Here is an 8,603-nt window from a genome sequence, read left to right as displayed (position 1 = left end):
AATGGAGTCACCTCTTGTTGGAGCTTGTCTTTCTACACTGTCATACTTAGAGCAGGCAGTGAGGGGTCCCAATCAGTCAGAGAAACAAAGATTATGTCAACTTTATGATAAAAGCTGACAGAGGCAAGTGGGGTATAATTCACAGATGCCCCACCAGCTGCTAGCACCTTCCTGTCAAAGGTTGGTTACCTTGGGTCTTTGTGCCTTCTAGTTACCTAAACATACACATGTTGAATGTGAGCCCCCTGAAGGCAGGGATTATTTCACATCTCTCTTTGAAACCCCAATATTTAGCATATAGTAAGTGCTTAATAAATGTTTAATGATTGTTGGATGCAATGGAGAACTTTACTTTCTCTAATCATTTTCCCCCTTTGAGTCCTGAATCATAAGACCTGAATAAATGATCCTAATGAATCCAGTTTTTTCCTTTTGAGTTAAAATAGGAAAAGTAAAGAAAAACCCTCAAAACACACTCTAATAACTATATTTTTTTCTTTCATATTCCTTGATATTTCCTGCATAGAAGTATGTAGCCATCCTTTGGGATTCACTTTTTTTCTACATTTAAAAAATTTAAACTTAAACACAAAATAAGGAAAGAAGAAAGAAACAAATTCTAAAGCAATACAAAATTAGAAGAGAAAAAAAACTCATTGCCATGTGCACAGCAGAATGTGAGAGGATTCAAAATATACAGCAATAAATTTCCATTTCAAGAAAGCCTATATAATAAATACTATGCATTGTGTTGAGAGCTGTCCATCTTTTCTTTGTTTCCTTGTAAGTTTTCTTTTGTTCTCTGCTGAGCACTTTTTACTTTGTTCTTTTTCCTCCTTCCTCCCCCTCCCCCAAAGACTACAATTAAGTGCAGATATATGTGTGTGCATATACATATATATGCATATGTATATATCAGTGCTATATATATATAGTGCACACATACATATATACAAACACATATACACACAAAGATATAGATACATACTTATTCATACATATATGTACATACATACACTTACACATACATATACTTAGATATCCCTAATCATACTCATATATAGACATATACACTCATATGCATCTGCTTAAGACCATATTATACTTATTTGTCCTGTTTCTCTGAGAGTGGATAACCTCTTCCTTTGTAAGTCCAAATCTTTCCATATTTTTCTGGGGCTCAGTCTTTATACCTGCTCTAAACACTGAACCCTCATTGGCTAGTTACCCCATCACACATATATATTATAAGGGAATAGGGCTTAGAGTTGGAATGTACCTTAGGAATCATTTAGGACACTCTCCCTCATTTTACAGAGACCCAGAGAGAGAAGAAGACTTATCCAAGATCACACAACAAGAACCAAGATTCAAGTTGCAAGTCTCCTAAAGATTCTTTCCATTATCAGATTATCATCTGTAGCAGCAATACAACATTTACAGGGCCCATGATCATGATAAAGACCGTGACTATAAGTATCACATGATGTTTGATTGCAAAATATACCAAACTCTTCAGATAGAGGAGAGAACTGAAGCATTTATTTAGACACCAGAAAACCCAATCCCAAAACCAGTAAGCCAATTCCATCATAGTACCAAAGATATTCAGAAGCCATAATAACACTGGGAGCCACAGAATCCTTCAGCCTTCCCACAAACCATCTACTCATGATCCTAACTGACTCCTTGCCTGAGGTCCTCCTCTCTCCCCCACCTTCTGGTTAGCTCTGACCAACTTCCTGTGGGCTCTGCTTCCTTTCAGCAAACTCCTCCCACCACAGGCTCCATGTGACTACATTCAGCTTATCCGAGGGCAGAGTTTATCTTCACAGCAGGGAAGCTTTCTGTGGGCTCTGCTCCACCCTTCAGCAAATTCCCTCCATCACAGGCTCCATATGATTACATTCAGCCTATTAGGAGTTTACTTTCAAAGCAGGGGAGGTCTTTATATTCCCCCCTAGGTCTAATTAAGGGGCAGGGAAGATCTTCAAATTCCCATTACATCATCTGACTGACACATCAATTTTTGAGGGAGAATAATCTTCCCAACTTCTGAAGAATTCACAATTTTTAAAAAGACACAAAAACATTCAAATGCATAACTTAAGTTTTTTTTCCTTCTTCTAAAAACTCTGAATCAAACATCTAGTTCTTTGACATTGAAGCAGTCAACACGAATTTATTAAATGCCTACTATGTGTCAGGCGCTATGCTAATTTCTGGAGATGCAAAAAAGGGTAAAAAATGATAGCTGTCTTTGAGGAGCTCAGTCTAATGGGGGAGGCAACCTGCAAACAACTATGTACAAATAAGATAGAGACAGGAAAAACTGGATTTAATCTTAGACGGAAGTCACTAAGATTAAGAAGCGGGAAAAGCTGAAAAGTCAAGACTTGAAGGAAGCCAGGGAAACCAGGAAGGAGGCAGAGATGAGGTATGAGTGGCAAGAGGGACTATTTGCCAGGCACTTAAAAAAAAAAAGGCCATTTTTTTTTTTTTACCAGAAAGAGCAGCAGTTCAATGAAAGAATGAAATTATCTCACAGGCAATTCCAAAAACAACAAAAAAGAGGAGTATGAAACAAAAACAGATTCTTTCCTCCCACCCCCACCCTTGCCCCATGTAATTTAATGCATTTGTTTTATTTTCTGGTAGGAGTAAAATGTGCCCTATAAAACTAATAGATTATCTGCACAAATTAGAATACACTTTCTCTACAAAAATGATTAAAAGATAACGTTGGAGGGAAATATAAACACCTTTTAGGTCATGGTTAGCAAAGATCCTTGCTTTTGACAAAGTAATTAAAAGCCCATTAGCCTAGGGGAGTGTAGCTAACATATCACTCTGAAAATAATGACATATTTACTCTGACTTGACTCTTCTCAGTAAAGAATCCCAGGTCTCATTACCACCTGCCCTCCCACTCCTTCTTTTCTTCCCTCTTTCCACCCTAGAAAAGTTTACTTACCTCATGGAATATAGATGGAAAGCTATGAGTGCCTTGGAAACAATCCCCTTGTTACCAGAAATGAATGTGTATATTACCCTCCTACCAGGACATCATTTCTTGAGGGAATAAATTATTTCTTTTTTGTCTTTCTAGCCCTAGCACCAACCACAGTGTTTGGCACAGAGTAGGTACTTAATTAATGTTTCTTGAATTGAAAGATACTCAAATTTCCAGCTCTTGGGGCAAAATCTCATTGTTAACAAAAATTGTGGGAAAAAACTAGGAAGTAGTCTGACAGAAAGTAGACATAGACCAACATTTCACACCACGTACCAAGATAAGCGCAAAATGGATACATGACTTAGACATAAAGGGAGATATCATAAGCAAAGTAGTAGAGTATAGAAGAAATTACCTGTCAGATCTAGGGAAAGGGAAAGAGCTCATGACCAAACATGGTTACAAAACCAATAGGGTCAGAGGAGATAAAATGGATAATTTTGATTACATAAAATTAAAAAATTTCTGTACAAACAAAACCAACGTTGCTAATATTAGAAGAAAAGTAGGACACGGCGGGGGGGGGATCTTTGCAGCAAGTTTCTCAGGTAAAGATCTCATTTTAAAGATATATATAGAATTGAGTCAAATTTACAAGAACAAGAGCCATTCGCCCATTAATAAATGGTCAAAGGATATAAATATGCAGTTTTCAGGGGGAGATATCTAAGCTATCAATAGCTTTATGAAAAAAATAAATCACTAATAATTAGAGAAATGAAAATTTTAGAAATGCTGAGGTACCACCTTACATTCATCAGATCAACTAAGATGACAAAACAGGAAAATTGCAAATGCTGGAGGGGTTATGGGAAAAACAAGCAGAGCTAGGAACTAGTCCAACCATTCTAGAAAAGTTTGGAACTATGCCCAAAAAGCTCTTAAACTATGTATATCTTTTGATCTAGAGATCCTCCTACTAAGTTCTATGACACAGCGATCAAAGAAAGAGGAAAAGGAACCAAAAGTACAAAAATATTGATAGCAGCTTTTTTAGTGTGTGTGGTGGCAAAGAATTGAAACTAAGGGAATGTCTATCAGTTAGGGAATGGCTGAACAAGTTATGGTATATAAAGGTAATAAAATGCTATTATGCTATAAGAAATGATGAAGGGAATTGGTTTCAGAAAAACCTGGACTTGTATGACCTGATGCAAAATGAAGTGAACAGAGCCAGATAATCAACTTTGAAAGACACTAACTCATCAGCACAATGACCAACCACAATTCCAAAGGACTCATGAAACATGCTATCCATCTCCCGATAGAAAGCTGATGGACTCAGAATACAGATTGAAGCATATTTTCTTTTCTTTCTTCCTTTCTCTTTCCTTCCTTCCTTCCTTCCTTCCTTCTTTCCTTCCTTCCTTCCTTCCTTCCTTCCTTCCTTCCTTCCTTCCTTCCTTCCTTTTTGATCTGGTTAATGTGGGAATTTGTTTTTCATGATTACATATTTGTAATGGGTTTTGTTTTCCTTACCTTCTCAATGGGTGGGAGGAAGAGAATCAGAACTGAAAATAAAATAAAATCTAACTAAAAAAATAAAGATATAAAAATTTGATAGAGTACTTTTCTGAGTTTACCCCCTTCTTTCTCTTATTAATCCTCAAAAAACCTTGAGTTGCTGCTTGATCATCAGTACCAATAGAGTCAAGGAGGTGAGTTTGTTTTTTTATTCTTTCATCTATCCACTGATTGATTGATTGATAATAATGATATTAATTTACATTTTCATATTCATGCACTCAACAAACATTTATTAAGTATGGTAGTTGATAATAATGACAGGAGCAGTTGATAATAACAGTTGACAGGAGCTGACATTGTGATTGGGCTTTATGGTTTTCATGCACTAGAAAGTGCATACCAGTCTTCTACCTTATTCCCTCTCCCCAACCCCCCACCCCCACCCCAAACAATGTCACTCAGAAATCCAGTGACATTGACTGCCTTATTATTATTTTTTTTACCAATCTTAGGTTTTTAATTAAATAGAAGAAAAACAGATTTAAACTTACACCAACACAGAAAACCAAGGTGGGAAACAGCTTGAGGGACAAAACCATAAACACATAAGGATTATTTGGGTAGTAGGGATGTACCTGGCATAAAGGGAATGGAACAGGGGAACATGGTAGGTTTTCCCTCTAGATCAGCCAGGACTAGTGTTCTCACTTGTCCAGCTTCAGGGCCCTGCCCTTCTTGAAGGACGAAGGAGGTCTTTACCCTACTTACACAGCCAACTGGTGACCAACTGACCAGGGTGGCTATGACATTACAGAGAGGAAAGAAACAACTCTTTAGCAGGAAAACTACTCCCACCCTGGGCTCTCATTTTCCCTTGGCTCACCTAAAGCTTCTAGGAGGCGAAGGGACATTGCATTCTTGGCAACTTCATGTCCACTTGACCCCTCCTTTGTTACAACTACCCATATGAGGCCACTGAAAGGTATGGGGTGACCAGGAATCACTACCTGGTACCAGAATTGGTGCCAGCCTGCAGGCCCAGCTCCCAAGCACTTAATGAGGAATACAGGCATGCCTAGGTGCCTCTGTTGGCACAATCTTTCAAGGGTGGTCTGGCCACAGCTAGGGAGTACCGGGGTCCCCAATTTCTCAGGTAGAGTCCTATGGTTGCTCTTAACTCTCAAGCCCCGAAATAAAGGACCTTCAGCTTGCTGTCGGAGTCGTTGCTTCAGGTCAGGCTTCAGCCACTCTACTGTCACCTGCTCACCACAGAGCTTTGAGTGCCATTCTACTAGAGCCTTCTTAGCCATGGCTGCAGCCCGGTGGGAGCTAAACTTGAGCAGAGCAATCTGTTTGCGGGGGTGCATAAGGCTGAGGAGCAGCAGGGCTCCCTGCAGATCAGGGTCCAGGGGCTGCAGGGCCTGAAGCAGGGCCTGATGGCTCAGGGCTGGTGGCAGCCTGTCCAGCTTCAGCTCGCATTTCTCGGTGCTCCGGCAGACCAGCAGTGGGCAGGCAGGCAGAAGGGCGTGGTTGTGAAGAGTGGCGATGGCAGCCTGGGCCCCGCAGCAAGAGATGTATTGAGCATAGGCAAAGTCTCGGTTCAAGCCACTAAACGTCATCATAAGGTGAAACTCATAGAGACGCCCCACTTGCTGGAACAGTGGGATCAGCTGGTGCTCACATGCATCCTGGGGCAGGCAACCGATGAACACCTCGGACCCTGCAGGTGGAGGGCTGCCCACCCAGCCTGGAGGTGGACCTCCATATTTCCTTTGCCCGTTCACTTGCACCAGTCGGATCCCTGTTTCCCTCACCCAAGCTTCCAGCGCAGCCTTGTTCACTGGATTCACCCGCTCACACCACAACTCACACTCCCTCTTGGACTGCATGTTTCAACTGCCTTATTATTATTCCCTGCATAAGACACTCCATCTCCAGACTCTGGGCATTCACACTCACTCTTTCTCATGCCTAGAATACTCTCTACTCATCTCTGTCTCCTGGCTTCCTTCAAGTCACAGCTAAAACCTCAACTTCTATGAAAACTGGTTCCTGATCCCCCTTAATGCTAATGCTTTCCCTCTATTGATAATCTCCACTTTATCCTGTAGATATCTTGTTTGTGTATAACTGTTTGCATGTTCCATTACACATTGGGCCCCTCAGAGACAGGAGCTGTGTTTTACTTTTAGTTTTAACCTCAGCACTCAGCACGGTGCCTGTCACATAGATGTTTAATAAATGCATATTAACTGACTGACAACCTTGTTGTGGTAGGTAGTATGCTGCTCTTGCTCAGTTATTTTAGTGCTGTCCCACTCTTCATGATCCCATTTGGAATTTTCTGGGAAAAGGTAATGGAATGGTTTGCCATTTCTTTCTCCAGATCATTTTTTTAAGCAATTGGGGTTGAGTAACTTGCCCAAGGTTACACGGCCAGTTATTTTGTGTGGGTGTTAAGTATCTGAGGCTGGAACCGATCTGGGTCCCCCTGACTCCAGGGCCAGTGCTCTTACTCACTGTGCCATCTAGCTACCCCTCCAGCTCATTTTTTTGATGAAGAAACGGAGGCAAACAGGGTTAAGAGACTTGTTCAGGGCCATCCAGCTAGTAAGTGTCTGAGGCCACAGCTTTCTTGACCCCCCAGACCCAGAATTCTATCCACTGCACCACCTAGCTGCCCAGGACAGCTTTAAGTACATATAAAATAGGTGGTTACCTAGCAACTTGATTTCCCTTTCCTCAAATTTCTCAAAGTACTCTGCTGTAGATTTTTCATTTTGCACTTTCTCATCACTTTTCCTTGTATTATGCATTATTATCTTCCTGCTCTCCATGTCACCCCCCTCCCTTTGCAGTAACAATGTCACATATCTTTGAATCCCAAGCACCTAGCGCTGGGACCTTAATGAATGTTTGTTGGCCAGATTTGGATTTTACTCCTTTCTTTACATGTTTGATGTAGGGATGGGCCTTCTTGATAAAGCAAAAACCTTTGATCTAACTCCCATCTCATCCTGTAGGTTGTGCCTACTATTATCCCATTTCTTTCTCTTATCTTCAATCTCACCCTATCTACTGGTTCCTTTCTTGCTGCCTACAAATGTACCCATCTCCCCTCACTAGATCTTACCATCCCTGATAGCTCTTGTTTGAAATATCTCCTCCCCTTTTGATCTGTTTCTTCCTTCACAATGATGGCTAATATGGAAATATATTTCACATAATTCCACATATATATAACCTATATCAAATTGCCTACCATTTTAGGTAGAGGGAAAGGGGAGGAGGAATGGAGAAAATTTGGAATTCAAATCTTGTAAAAAATGAATGCTAAAAATCATCTTGACATATAATTGGGAAAAAATTAAATACTATTAAAATTTTAAAAATAGCAAGATAAAAAAATCTCTTCCCTTTCTCAACTTAACTCTTTGAAAACAGTGTCTATGCTGGCTGCCCCCACTCTTCTATGATCTTTACAAACTGGCTTTGACCACATCACTCAACTGAAATTGCTTTCTCTAAAGTTATCAGTGATCTCTTAATTTCCAAATGGAATAGTCCCAATTCTCATTCTTCTTTACTTCTCGGGAGCATTTAACATTGACAAACATTTTTGCCCCCTGGATTCTCTCTTCTTTTTGGCTTCCTGGGATGTCAGTTGATCTTTCTTGATTCTCTTCCCACTTGTCCTTCTCCTTCTCAATCTAATTTCTTGGATGTTCATCCAAATCACACATAGTAACTGTGAGTTTACCCCAAAGTTCTCTCTTGGGACCTCTTCTCTTTTCTCTCTATACATTCTCACTTGGTGATCTCATACCCTCCCATAGTTTCAATTATCATCTCTATAAAGATGACTGTTCTCCAGCAGTCACTTGGAAAACCATCCATCTGACTTCCCCCCCACTCCCATTTTTTCAAGGAGATTCCTCCATGCAAAGGGATTCTCCCAGAAACCTCTTGGACTCCAGATTACCCTACCCTAGAACCTGAGCTCTCCTCACTTGGAGTTTACTCTTCCACCCTCAGGCACATAACCCTCAGCTTCTTTTTGGCCTTAGCCAGCTTCCCTCCTGAACACTGGGTGGCAGAGAAAAGAATCTAGATACCCTGA

At 40.5% G+C, this 8,603-nt stretch overlaps 1 pseudogene; it reads right to left on the bottom strand.

The window, feature by feature from the left end:
• Window positions 1–5,328: 5,328 nt before the first annotated feature.
• Window positions 5,329–6,372, bottom strand: LOC138149611 (dead end protein homolog 1 pseudogene; annotated as a pseudogene).
• Window positions 6,373–8,603: the final 2,231 nt, after the last annotated feature.

This window comes from Petaurus breviceps, unplaced genomic scaffold, assembly GCF_028583685.1.
Source record: "Petaurus breviceps papuanus isolate PSGF00001 unplaced genomic scaffold, PetGlider_PUasm1.0 90847, whole genome shotgun sequence".
Classification (NCBI taxonomy): domain Eukaryota; kingdom Metazoa; phylum Chordata; class Mammalia; order Diprotodontia; family Petauridae; genus Petaurus; species Petaurus breviceps.
This window is presented reverse-complemented; position numbering and strand designations above follow the sequence as displayed.